The sequence below is a fragment of the Aquila chrysaetos genome, chromosome 2 (genome assembly GCF_900496995.4).
Source record: "Aquila chrysaetos chrysaetos chromosome 2, bAquChr1.4, whole genome shotgun sequence".
Taxonomy (NCBI): domain Eukaryota; kingdom Metazoa; phylum Chordata; class Aves; order Accipitriformes; family Accipitridae; genus Aquila; species Aquila chrysaetos.
In genome coordinates this window covers 73355028-73368891 of record NC_044005.1, presented here as the reverse complement: position 1 = coordinate 73368891, position 13864 = coordinate 73355028, and the positions used below count along the sequence as shown (strand labels likewise).

At 41.7% G+C, this 13864-nt stretch overlaps 1 long non-coding RNA gene across 1 annotated transcript; it reads right to left on the bottom strand.

Moving 5' to 3' along the window:
- Positions 1-694: 694 nt before the first annotated feature.
- Positions 695-13155, bottom strand: LOC121232540. Its single transcript, XR_005931159.1, has 3 exons — positions 13054-13155; positions 2136-2243; positions 695-720 (listed from the first exon to the last, which is right to left on the bottom strand). It is a non-coding gene; the product is annotated as an uncharacterized LOC121232540 (long non-coding RNA).
- Between the last annotated feature and the right edge of the window lie 709 nt (positions 13156-13864).

Below are 13864 nucleotides of genomic sequence, written 5' to 3'. Positions count from 1 at the left end.
GGGCCCCGCTTAATCCCAGTTTGTGGGCCGTGACAGAGCACAGAAGAACCTCCGACTGTAAGGAAATCTGCCCTAGATTTTTAGAAATTACTAATGGATCCAAATGCAAAATCTGAGCTCCTTATCGGAGGGCTTGGTTTTTGTAGGGTGATCAGTCCTTCCTGAAAAGAAAGTCTCTTTCAAGTGCCCCAAGCTGAACAGCAAACACCATTAGTCAGTTCTAAATTATAATGCAAACATGTAAAACAGACGCATGCACAGATGGCTACATATATGTGTGCATGTGCTTGCAGACCCATACTTAGAGTGAATTTGTAATGTGTTCATATGGAGTCAAGTAATTTGGTCATATGGGAGACTCGTAATAAGACAATGATTATTTAAATTAAGTGTGAACTACACAAATGCTGTCAGCTAATTCTGAACAGCTACAGTATTGGCTAAAATAATAGCTTGAGGATTAGAAGGATTAGCTGTTGAAATTCAGTATCAACAGATCACAGCAACAATGCAATTGCTCAGAGAGCTTTGCTCCAACACACACTCATGCTGTGGCTGCAAAACTTACACAGAGCACAAGGTCTGGATAATACATGCAGAGGCAATGGCAATCGATGGCTGGATGCTGGATCTCTCTTCTAACGGGACACCAGTATCCCGAGTAGGGCATATTCACCTCCCTATATTTATTTCATTCTTTCTTGGGCTGGTATGGCAACACTGGAAGACTGCATGTCAGTGAACCTGTGCTGGAGATATATATTCAGCCACATCTACTCCACCTAAAGCTCATTATCTACAAGGCTTCAGGCGGGACAGTGAGCAGGAGGCAGCCCTGTCCAGCTGCAAAGAGCAGCGCTCGGCTCATGCTGCGTAAGCAACAAGCAGGAATGGCCTTGGAGGTGACCCAAGGCCTCTCTGGATCTGCTCACATACACGCGCTTTTTTGAAACAAAGCGAAATCCTTGGAGTCAAAGTGCCTGCGTACAGAAAGGGTCTCTTTCTTGGTTGATCTTGCAAGATATTAGTTACAGAGAACAAATGCAAACAACCCACACCATATTTAGTGTATTTTGTGTTAGCTTTAGCCTCTCTGAAATGCCTGGAGCCTGGGTGGTTTTGGCACAGGCCCGTGGTGCAGTATTGCATGGGTGAAGAACCTGTCCGAGTCCAAGAGGTCTTGCAGGAGTACATTTTCTCCATGAAGAGCTCATACAACAAAGTACAGAGGATTGCGGCTACTCACATGTGAACTTACGGAGCTCTGAGTGGCATTCATTTTTAACAAAATACCGGTGTTTGTGCTCTCAAGTAGGCAGAAAGTAATTTCATTTCTTTTTTAGTACTTCGTGGCAATTATAGAGAGGTTTCTTGGCTTTCGATTTGCTTTTAAAAGCCAGTTGGTCTCCACTGTTTGTGCCTGTCCAGTTAGATTATCTTTTATTGCGTAAGGGTACATAAAAATTTGAAAAACAAATGGAAATTCATCTATTAGCAGAGTTAGAAAAAAGAAAGAAACACAAATCCTGGATGTGTTAAGCATCTCTTTCATCAGTCCACCCTCTTGTGTTGGACTGTGACCAATGAAATAATACAGTACATCAATCTTTTTCAAAAAACAATGTAATTCTTGCACTGTCTAGATGGCTTCTGGGATTTGAGACTATTTACTACAGTTTCTGAATTGTTAAGACAATGTTTATGTAAATGAAAATATTTATCTAGGTTACTGCTGTCAAGTACGCACTGAGAAACACTTTGCATTTATAGATGACCTTAAGCAACAATAGCGGCAGAAATTACCAGCAGCCAGCATTTGGGATAGGCATAAAACACTACATAAATCTAAAAAACAATAGTCCAGATTCTGCTGTTAGGGACCACCTCGTGCTCTTAGTTATACAGCTTTAATTCCCATTAGAAACACAGAATTTTGCCCTTGGATTATAACATTCAACCACAGAAATTAAACTAGCTTTCCTGACAAGCAGCAATGCTATTTCATATCATCGATGACAAGTTTTACAGAAAGTTACTGTCTATCCTTTTAGGCAGAGGTGAGGAACTTTTTTTTAGTATTTCAGTATATCAGAATTATCTAATAACACCACAAAAATAAATTAATATCAACTTACCTTCCCTGCACTACTATGATATTGTAGGGCTGCAGGTCATATGCAATAAGGTCACGACTGCGTTCAGACCAATGGATGAGGTTTCATTAGCCTTATAAAAGGATTTGCCTGGATGGAAAGAATAAAGACAGTTAATCTAAGCATTTTAAGTGGACTAGCAAAACTTTTTCAAAACAGTGAGCGGACAGTGTTGTTCAGAATTAAACCAGTCCCTACTCAATTTAATTTGTTCCACTTCCAACTGAACTATCAACTGATGATAAATCAGAACTTGTTTCCATTTTGCAAAACAAAGAGGAAGACAGCGTTTGAGATCAAGTTATAGGTAGTCAGTGCTTTAAGTCTAGCATCCACTTCTGGCACATGCTTTCTGGCTGAAACAATGGAAAGACAAGGAGAGAAATTATGTATACTCATTTGTTTATCAGATGGAACTAATACAATTGCCGGGAGTCTTCTTGGGAAATGGTGATGTTGTTTTCACTGTTCTTCAGTCAAGAATAAATTGTGGTTTCAGGGTGGTGGTCAGGGAGCTCAAAGCAGCTCAGGCACAACAAAGAGAGGAAAGTATAGAAGCAGCATCTACATGCTCATCTCCATCCTTTCAGCACAGAACTGCTCTCCGCAGAGCACTGTGCAAGATACTCTTCTCCTTTCCTCATGGCAGGTTTCCACCTTCCTCGGGAGCCAGCTGGAGAGCAAAATGTGTGTGCATGTGGGTGGCTGCAGACTGGCCCATGCAGGCTTTGCCCCCGCCGCTTCACGCTCCTCTGCCACCTCTGCCAGCACAACCGCTTGTGCGGTTGCCCAGAGGGGCCAGGTGGGCAAACCAGTCAGGTTAAACACAGCCAAAAAAAGAAAAGCATGTTTTTTCTTAGGCCGGTCTGTTCCTCAGCCCGCAGTGGTCAAGTCCCAAAACATGCTGCCGCAACTGCGAGCCGAGGGAAGGCGGGAGAAGGAGGAGCGGTGGCAGAGGGTGGTGGGAGCGGCCTAGGTTGCAGTGCCCAGCATCGGGAGCCTTTTCAGCCCAGCGCCATTCCGTTTTCATCCCAGTGCTCCTATTTATAACCTCTCATGCCACCGCATGCTTCCAAGTTTGACGTGACACCAAAGATGTCTTTATTCTCTGTATGTATTTGCACGAAGTCGTTACACTCACACCTCTAATTATTGTGTGGCTCTTCTCTGAGTACGTTCCCTTCGGCTGACAATTTTCCTGCCAAGGTGATTCATACCAAAAGCATCTCCCACAGCCCTCATGCCGACGTGAGAGAGAGACAGCCTCCCCGGGTCTGTGGAGCACTGTGCTGCCCAGGCACCGCTTCACCACCTGCCTGGCAGCCTCTCCTGCCCTGTCTTGTGGCGGGCAGGTGACACTGGCACCCATCTTGGTAGCTTCAGGGTCTGCCCAGGGTGCCTTTACTGCCCAAAATAAGCTCTCCCGGAATAGCTAAGACCAAAGCTGCAACGGGTCTCTCAGCACACATATCATTACAGGTGTTAGATCACTGACTGTATCATTGCATCTAGTCGGATGACTAGGCTGTAGGGAAAATAATGCTAAAGGTCAGAAAACAGAGTTTCTACTCACAGCCAGCTGCAAATTGTGTTGGTTTTTTTTCCAAAAGAAGCATTTTATATACGTGTGTGTGTTTTCACATATATATGAATATGTGTATGTGAATCTACAGATACGTGGATGTGCAGCCACATATGTATATATGTGTGGATTTACACACATACATGCATTCACATATGGGCCAACAACCAAAGCAGTTGAATTCACAGCGATGCCAGAAATTCTTATGAGAGTTGTTACAGAGTGTTTTACATTCCCATTTCCAACTGTGGATGACTCCTCTGGCGTCATAAACAGTTTTCTTCCCCTAAAATAAGGGAAGTACATATACAATAAGAATTACACCATGGGTCATGTAGCACGACCAGAAAACTTGATGCCTAGAAGAAAATGGAAGTGTAAAGCCATTTTATACTCATGCCCAGGAGATATCCACTGGATTAAAAATAGTTATTTCTGACTCTTTAAATAAACTCTCTTTCTGAGACTGTCTTTTCTGAGAAAATGTCACACCCCAAAAGAAGGCATTTTGCATAAAATTTCTTTAGTTGAGAAATACATTTTTCAGTTATTAAACAATCCTGACTGAACATATTCCTTGCCATGAGGGTGGTCAAGCAATGTGGCAGGCTGCCCAGAGAGGCTCTGGAGTCTCCATCCCCAAGCCTTTTCAAAACTGGACTCAGCAGGGCCCTGAGCAATCTCCTGCCTTGAGCAGGAGGCTGGACTACCCCACCTTGCATTTTTTGTGCTAGCCTGTGATTTTCAGCTAGTTACCACACAGAGGAAGCATGTAGTTTATGCTGGTCGTAGGCAGGTTTTCAGGATTTAAAAAGCGACGAGCTCTTTCTGCAGCCCTCAGTAGTGACTAGCATATTTTTAAGCTTTCAAAGGATCCTGACGGATTCCTGTCCTCAGTTGTCATCTAATCCCGTCTTTAGCCATGTCTAATTTATTACTTTCTGGCTAGCAGCAGGCTGAAGGATGAGGACCTGACTGAAGTGGTCCAAGCTTTTGTAGCTCTCACGGTCTCACTGAGGCGCATGAAATGGGAGCTGGCGGCAAGCCCCTCAGAAGGAAATTCAGCTCCTTCAGCATCCCGTTCAGGAACAGAGACGGAAACATATGTGCCTCTTGGTCCCTGTTCTGCTCTCACAAAGCTCTGGCTGGAACCTGTGAGGCCTCGTTCACCCCTCTCCAGCCTGACATAGCAAATTTGCGACACTGCGGTCGGTGAATCTCACTCCTCAAAATCCCCCGAGTCGAGCCTGGAGGGCCGCAAGGATGGCTGCAGGGAGAGCCTTGAGGTCTGGCACCTCGGCAGGTCCATCGGAGGATTTTCAAGGGCCAGCCTGCCGCTGAAGGGCTGAAGCGTGTGTGATACGTACCTCGGCCACTCTTCACATTTTTCTTCATACTGGTCTGCTTTTTATCTCTTGTTATTTTTTCACTTCAGTGTTTCCCATCTTTCATGTTCCACTTGTGCAAGGAAACAAGACATAATATTAACACTAATTCATTTAGCAAAATTCTTGCCTTGGCAAAAAGGGCCATTTTCAAAGAGAGCTGGCAGCAAAATAAACATGGGAGAAAATAAAAAGGGAGTGCTACCTTTTTCTCTGAGCTGCCGAAGTTGTCTTTGATCTCACTGGAGCTAATTTTTATCCAGAAGAGGAAAACAAAACTCAAATGCATAGCAACATGGCTAAGTTTACCAAGGAACTGTATATCTCACAAGAAGAAAATAATCTAATTCAAAGTAGGAAAAGTCTGACTTTCTTCGGGCATCATGGTATTGAAGAGACATAAATTCACAAAGGAAGCAATGCAAAGGTATGAGCAGCCCATCAGCAGCCTCTAACTGCTATTTGTTCTGGGCTTCTCCAACAAGAAATCAAAAGGTTTGGTAACAGCCAAGAATATCCTGGCTTGCATGTCACCATATAAGCAGGAAATTCCAGTAGTGAAAATACAATCTTGCAATAAAAAAACAAGCAGAGAAAATAAAAAAAAATATTTGCAGCTCTCAGGAAGGAAGAAGAACTACACAGAATTCCAACGCCTGCCTTGCACCTGTTAAATGCAGTAGCAAAATCATGTAGTATATGGCTTTTTTTCCCCCTAAGGGACCAATATACTTTAGCTTTTTCTTATTGACAGCAACTGTTATAATAATCCCTTTTTTTTTGACATACTCATAACTTTCTGGAAAAACAATTTACTTTGGGGACTAAACATTCTTTAAATCTGGTCCCAGCCCAGAGACATTTCTGGAAATTTGAACAAGATGCTGTCAAGTATTTCTGAACTATATGTAGATGTCTGTCAAAACATATATTTCTTTAAGGTTTTCTTTCTTTTTTTTTTTTCTTATTCACAACTTAAAACAAGGTAATGCTTTTCACATAAAATTTCTCTCCTATGCCTATACACTTTCATGGACAATGCCTAGACACTATCATGGACAAATAAATCAGCTCCTCATAAGTGATTTGGAAATGGATTTTTTATGTAGAGTAGAGTAATGTGTTAGAAATATTCAAAGCTAAGGATGGTTATGATTGCCACATGAAGTTAGAAATTTCAGAATTTTTCTCTGTGAGAAAATCCATTTTTCCTGATGCTCACCAATGCAGAGAGGTCACAGTGAAAAATTTTTTGTTCATGTGTAAAGCAAGAGTAGGCAAAATAAGCAGAAAAAAAAATAGAACATCACACCTCATTTTTAAAATAAAAAAATTTAAAACAATCACAAAACCACTTTTCAAAAACACTGTCATGTTCAGACATATACAGGCTTTCAGGCAGTGTCAATAGTGGAAAAAAATATTTTGCTGGTAACCTAGTCACAAAATATCGTGCCATTCATTGAATACAGGCTCTGGTCAATGTTATTGAAATTAAAGTTTAAGGAGCTTGTAAGCACAGGAGATCCTTTCCTTCCTGCAGAACTGGAAATGTTAGTGGCTATGTACACCTGCACAGAGATGACCATTTGTCAATAATTGTGCCAAATTCACATGGCCCATGCTCAGTAGAGCATCCCCAGGTGGGTGGGTGGGTGGCTGAGATTCCCTCCCCTCTGTGCTGGGTCTGTAAGGCTGTAGCATGGGGCAGAGGCAGCCTGGAGAGCCCTGACCCAAGGGGTCTCCCACACGAGCCCCAAAATGCTGCTATTCCCAGCGAAATGTGTCCGTGACGCCGGAGCTGGAACCCTGCTCTTACTACAAATGCCCTGTGATTTTCAGTGACCACAAGTGGTCAAGTCCTTAGTTTTAAATTTCATCCATACGCCGGGACAGGTTCACCAAGATCAAAAAGAAATGCCAGAGAGGAGGGAGAGGGCCATGGATGTCTGGGAAAACTAGTCCTTACAGAAGAAAAGAGCTGAAATTCCCCACGGACTGTCTGGCTTTGTGTTTTGAATGCCGTTCACTTAAATTGGTTGCCTGGTGTAGTCGTATCTGCTATAATTGCAGCAGATTGCAGTTGCTGAAACATCTCCTCTATGCATACCCTGTTATTAAGTCATATAAGCACACCATTTCCAGTAATTTAGGGGCAGCTAAAATCTCCTGTTCCTTGGAAGCTGCCTTCCCTGTAGTAGTTTATGCAGCATCACTGGAGCAATACAAACCGGAGTGAAGTACAATAGTTACTATGTTAGAAGTTGATGTCACTAGCTATAAGCTCCTACTTGGCATTTAAAAAACCCCAGCCTGTTAAAATCTCAAAAACAAATATACAGAACTGTACTCAAAGTTCAATTACAAAAAAAAAACATTGTGTTTTTGTCTCTCTCATTGAACTCTAGTGTCAATTTGACAGTTTCTGTCTAGCCCACTAAAGACTTGCGATATATGATTTTTCTTAGCATCCTTTGAAGCAATAACTTGTTTTTAAAGGTTCTTTGCCATGATATTCTTTCATAACAACTTGAAAGGAAGTATGATTTGCGGGAAAAGAGGCCCAGAGTGAGCAGCCTGAAACCACCAAATCATGGTGATCTCAGTGTCACTAATTTTTCCAATATTCAATGTTTTTCAAGAAGCACCCTCTACTGGAATTGTCTGTCATTAAAAAGAGGTAAATTGCCAGCTTTCATGGTTTTGGACGGGCACTTGAAAGTCTGAAGTGACTGCGGAAAGCCTGAGGCAATTAAAAAAGAAAAAAACTTTTGATTCTCATGAAATCTTAAAGCAATCCCATGATTTCTTAGGATATGCTTCATGAGTTTCGATCTCACACGGCTAGTAGTACTGTATTCTTTCCCTAACCATGATGTGTCTTTTCTTTCTCATTATTTAAATGCAATATTTCATGCTTCAATAACGACTCAGCCTTTGGAGTTATGCAATTATATGAAAAATTTTTGGATCCCCCTTCCCCTTCCCCATCATAGCGGACAAAATTTTGAAAATATAAAGCCTAAAAATTAGGATGTGAAGACAAAAAAAAAACCAAAACCAATCCAAACACCATATAATGTGCTAGTTTTTTTAAAAAAATCTCCCAATACTTATAGTCTTGTGGAGAGCCAGCTTACAGTTTTTGGATCCATGAGGTGAATACTACTGCTAGTTAGCACTCGAAGGAGGAATTAGGTTGGTTTTTTTCTTTTACAGTGCCTTGAAAATGGAAAGCACTGTTTGCCAAGAGTGCCACATATTGTTTATGCTTTTTTATCCCTTTATTATTTGTATTACTGTAGAGCCAGGAAGCCTGCAGTAATCACAAGCCCGTTCCATTAGTTACTACACACAGCACAAGCGAGCCTCTTCCCTAAAGACCCCGCAGTCTAAATGGATTGCCCCAGTCAATTTGTTCAATTAAGGGGCTTTTTGTTTCACTTATCTTTGCTAGTGCAGGGGCACCAACTACGTTTTATCCAAAGATGGCCCAGGAGGCTCCGAGGGGGCATGATTTCAGGCAGGGGAAGGGAGCCAGCACTCATCCTCCACTGGAAGAGGCTCTCGGGTGCCTGAGCTCTTGCTCCGGGTAGAGCTGCCAATAGGCAGGGAAAGCACACGGCTCTGCTGGGGCACAGCACAGCACCATTTACAGGAGCTTTATATAACCCTCGGCTATGCTTTTTACCATCCTCCAGGGGTTAAGTACACATACGTACAGCATAATCCAGAATACAGCCGAGACGTGGTGGCATCTACCAGCTGTTGAGGTAGTACCTTAGCCTTCCTCTAGCCGATGGGAGCTTCTCCATTGATTTGGACAGGGCATCCATGACAGCACAAACCTAGCGTACAACATTTGTGTCCCAAGCAGAACAGGCACGCCCTCTCTCCTCCCCCGTCCCTTAAAAAGAAATACAACTCAGGAAGTGTAGGTAACAGAAAATTAAAAAAATACCCCCATTGAAATACTAAGCAGAATAAGAACCAGCAATGCAATAACATTATTGATTTCCAATCTGATCCTAAGCAGGTTTTGCAAGACCTTGCAGCTGCCAGCCATTCAGACTTTTCAAAGCAGCTCCAAGCCATGCCTAGCTGAGAGCTAAAAACTAGAGAGCCGATAACACAGGAGCTGCTGGTAGGGACAGTCATCTGCCCAGCTAGGAAGATATTTATTTATAGAAAAGCCTTTGAACCAGACCACTACATTTTAACGTAGTAATAACCAGTTATAGTGAACTCAAAGAGTGGTAGGGTGTAACACAGCCATGCATTATATACCCCATTGAAAATGGTCTCTGAGGGAAAGCCTGTAATTTAGGGAGGTTTGAATGGCAAAACCTGGGTCATTGTAACAGATACTTTTTTTTTAGTTATTTTTATGGAGAGGGTGAAAAAGGAAAACTGGCCTGAAGAAGTCAGGCAGTGTGTGTTTTCATTCAACCCTAGTTAGCTATGAAACCTCCCGGAGCTCAATCCCCCTTGGCCAAATATTTGTTTTAAGATTAATTGTTCACACAGGAACTAAACAGCAACTTGCTGAATGCAAAGCTTTTAAAGGAGATTTCTGTTCTTCCTCAGGACGTTTTTCTCATGTGTTGCTGGCTCTTTTGTATGTTCTGTCACCTTTGCGAAGCAGGATTCGAGCAGAACCAAGGAAATGGCTTTTCTGTTTGTTTGGTTGGTTTTAAAGTTTATCCATGTATGAGTTGGTTTTAGGATTAATATTACAGGAGAGCCTCAGGGCTCCGTTCAGAGGTCCCTGTTGTGTTAGATCAACTCACTGCAAGCACTTGGCAGGCAGCGTACCCCAGAGCATAGCCCAGGGAGCAAAAGCCAGCCAGCCCCACCTCAGGTAGGTGCCCTGGTCAGGTTGAAAGCTACAGCCAAGAAAATAAAAAAAACGTGAGGAGGGAAGCAGAAGCTCGGGTGGAGAAACCCCGGCTGCCTGGAAGTCAGTGGTCCAGCCCGGCTTCCACAGAGCAAGTTTTTTGGCCAGGGAGGAGTGTGACATAGGCATGTCACCCAACTCAGGCAGAGAGCAAGGAGAAAAGCTTGTTCTTGCTCCTCGTACAGCCCCCAGTCTTGTCAGACCGCTCTTTCAAGGGCCAGCCAAACCTTAAACTGAAGCTCCTCAAGCCATATAGTCAATTCAGAGCAGGGTATTCTTCTTTGCCTTAGTAACCCGCATCTGAGACCCATTTTCTGGCCAGATGTAGACATTCCCCATCTCATTCTAGTCCCTGGACCTGCATCTTACATTTCTCTTCAGCAGTTCATTTTTCACCCCCTCTCCTCTCTACACAGAGGATATGTATCACAGGCAATTTCCCTCTTTTAGTCCAGGGCTGTAAATACATATGCCTCTGTGAGTAGTCATAAAGAGCTGAAGATTACTGTCCAAGGGTTCTGTTGTGGGTGGGCTTTGGTGTATGGCTCTAGCAGCATCAGAGAAAATGTTCCTTCACAAATGTTAGAGTTTAAAAGTGAGAGAAACAACCAACTAAAGCCAAACACAAATATTAGAAACTAAGGTATGCAAAAGTAAGATTTTAGTAATGCCATAGAGTGCTTCCAGGTTATCATAGCCGAATAGGAAATTAAATATGAACATATGTAGTACAACACTGCTTCGTTATCGCTAAAAATAAATTCTTTTCAAATGAATTTAAGATCTTCTCGTCTCCATTTGCCTACTATTTAATGAAATTCTACCCAGAATAGATCCAAATTTTATCTGTATGATCAGTCTCAGCTCTCTTATCCTAATTTCCTGTTGATACAGAATAATCGTAACTATGAACTGGAATTCTTGTGTGAGAAGGGCAAGATTTTTGTCTGTTTTTCATGGATTATGTTTATAGACTGAACAAATTAGAAAAATAAAGAAAATATTGACTTAACCACCACTTTCATTTACCCTTGTGTTTTGTACAGGAATTCTTCATAGCCCTTGTTCTCTGGCTTCCAACAGACACTTGATTCCCAAAACTAACATTCAAAATCAGCATTAAAAAATGAGGTTTTATCACCTGAGCCCCAAAATAGTGAAAAATTCACATGCCTTTAAAATGGTGTAGAATAGACTGTTGTTGTCTTTTGTAGTTTTACCAAATCAAACAGTAAGTTACTTGTGGAATACTTTAAAATGACAAACTTCCTTTTTTTCTTTTTTTTTTTTTCTTTTTCTTTTAGGAGGAATGCAAAATGGTAGAACTACATTGAATATCAGCACAACCAAATGCTGAGGAACCCAGGAAAGTTACCTACCCATGACATCAGTTTAAAGCGAAAGCGTGACCAGTATTAGGTGTTTTAAAGAAAGATCTGTGTAAGGCACATGCTGTGGTGAGCCTCATTCTCATTTACTATAAATCACTTCTTCATTACACCGCAAAGCAACCTACCTGAAAGTGAGTATTGGCATTAAATAAGAATTAGGCTCTCTATTATTGAAACTGAAGCCAAAACCAACTAAACAAACAGAATCCAGACAGCATTCAATACATAGGGCGTTGTTTCAGATAATAACCAGAAAGTGATAATTAGTCACTCTTCTTTGAATGGGTAATTAAACCCCTATGGTGTAGCATATTGGTACTAGCAATCTCTTTTATGGCAAAAAGACTATTTAGAGCTATTAAGTGAGTTAAAGGAACAAACCACCGGTTCAATTTCACATTCACTAACACCGATTAAATGAAAAAACATGACAAAGCACTGCTGCAACTTACATTGCAGCATTAAGGTGGAGAAGGAAAAACAAACTCTAAGTGACAGTCAGTGTCTCTGTAGGCTCTAGCAGCAGAGTATGAATTGTAATGTGAAATATGTGTTCAGGACTGAAGGCCAGAGTATCCAGGTCTGCTACATTGTATGGTTTGATTTGGTTTAGAGCAGCTTAAATCTCTTTTAGGATCTAAATTAGTAATATTACCATCATGCAGTAATGTCTGGAGTTTTTCTAACATTCACATTCAAAGCACAGTCCAGTTTGTGCTCGGCGTGAGTTAAAGACCTTTGCAAACTCAGACTCTGGCTGAGTTTCACATGCAGATCTCTGCTAATGTCTCCCCTATCTCAGCAGTCCAATTTAACACTACACCAAATATGCTATTCATACAGTTCTAGTACAAACAATTCAATTTGCACTAACGGTCATTCAGCAACACTTTTTTCCAACTAATCTTATGTTAATATTGATATTATATAAACACATTATGTGATCAGAAAGAAACTGCTAACAACCAGTGCCCTCCAGATGATAACACCAGTTATTAACAAGAAAACTTCCAAATACATTTCTTTTCCCCCACAGCCTTCTAAGATAAAAAAAACAGAAAAATTGTGCATGCAAAGTGACTTGAATTTGGCATAGCTAGAGACTGAGATTATCTGTGTGAAATATGGGTTTTATTTAAAATAAGTCATTAGTGCAGATGTTGAAAGTGTTTAAATAAATCTAATTGCAGCTAAGGTCTGTTTTCAGAAAGCAATATTTTGTGGGTATCGTTTTGGTCAGAGACCTGTAACACAGAGATAAATATTATTTAAAATATTTATTTTACACTCCAGAGGCTCAAAAAATGTGTGAAAATCAGACACAGTTCCTGGCCAAGATCATGACTGGAATTGACCCAAATACAAAACCAAGTGCAGCTAAAACCGTGCAGCTATTTCCTGGATTTGTGGGTGAATGTGCCAGCCTTTGCTTTTTATACGTTCCTAACAGTCAAGGGTTTTTCCATACTTCCTTGCCTTGTCTAGCCTCCCTTTTTGCAGACAAGGCATGCGAGGAGCATAAAGTGTCAATAGAAAGAGCAGCTCCAGCCCTGGTATCAGGGGAAGATTGGCTCCTGCACAGGAGGACACTTTGAACAGCGCGATAAGCAAGGTTAATCATGCTTAATCAGCTGCACTCACCCACCCTGCTGCAGCACAGAAATCCCGGAAAACCAGGTGCTCCCGATGATGAGACAGGGCAGGGAAGCTTGTGCCTGTGATTGAATCAGGAATCGAAACCTGTAGCATCTCGTTTCTCTTCATTATCTACACAGGGAGACCTGCATGACTAGGTTGGATTAAGACAGTTAATTTTTAACTTCTGAAGTTAGGTGCGATGAAGCCAATCTGTAGTCACCACAGCACACAAAAGATGCAAACCGCATCTTCCAGTCTTGGGCTAGATCAAGGTAAGGGTGTAGCACCAATAACAACTACACTCACCAGGAGTAGCTAACTGCACCATTGATTTCAACATGTGACCTCTGTGTCATCGTCCTCCTTTTGCTTCAAGGTACATAGTTTTACATAAGTTTGGGCCCTGCTCAGGAGAGAAAATGATAGACTTCTACAGGGCTCAGACTGTAGTGCCACAGTGCTCTATGTAGCACGCTTCCAACCATCCCAACCATGCTTCCACCTCTGCATATGCTCAGTGAGTATAGGTAAATCACCCAAATCTTTTTTCTCAGGTCAAAAGGCCAAAAGGAATCAATACCAGAAGTCCAACCTTCTGAGAGTTTGTCAGAGGCAATACAATTTCCTCCAGCAACTCCAGCATCTGATGCAATGACTTGTGCTTGAAATGGAGCGTATCTTTTAAAAAGTTTAACATAGTATAGGCTTTACTTTATTTGCAGGTTGTAACAGCTGTTAATGGGCCTTACTTAAAATCCCGTGTCTTATACCATGTTTGATTTTGTCAACATCCAGTTTCCAGATCTTGTGCCTGTGAC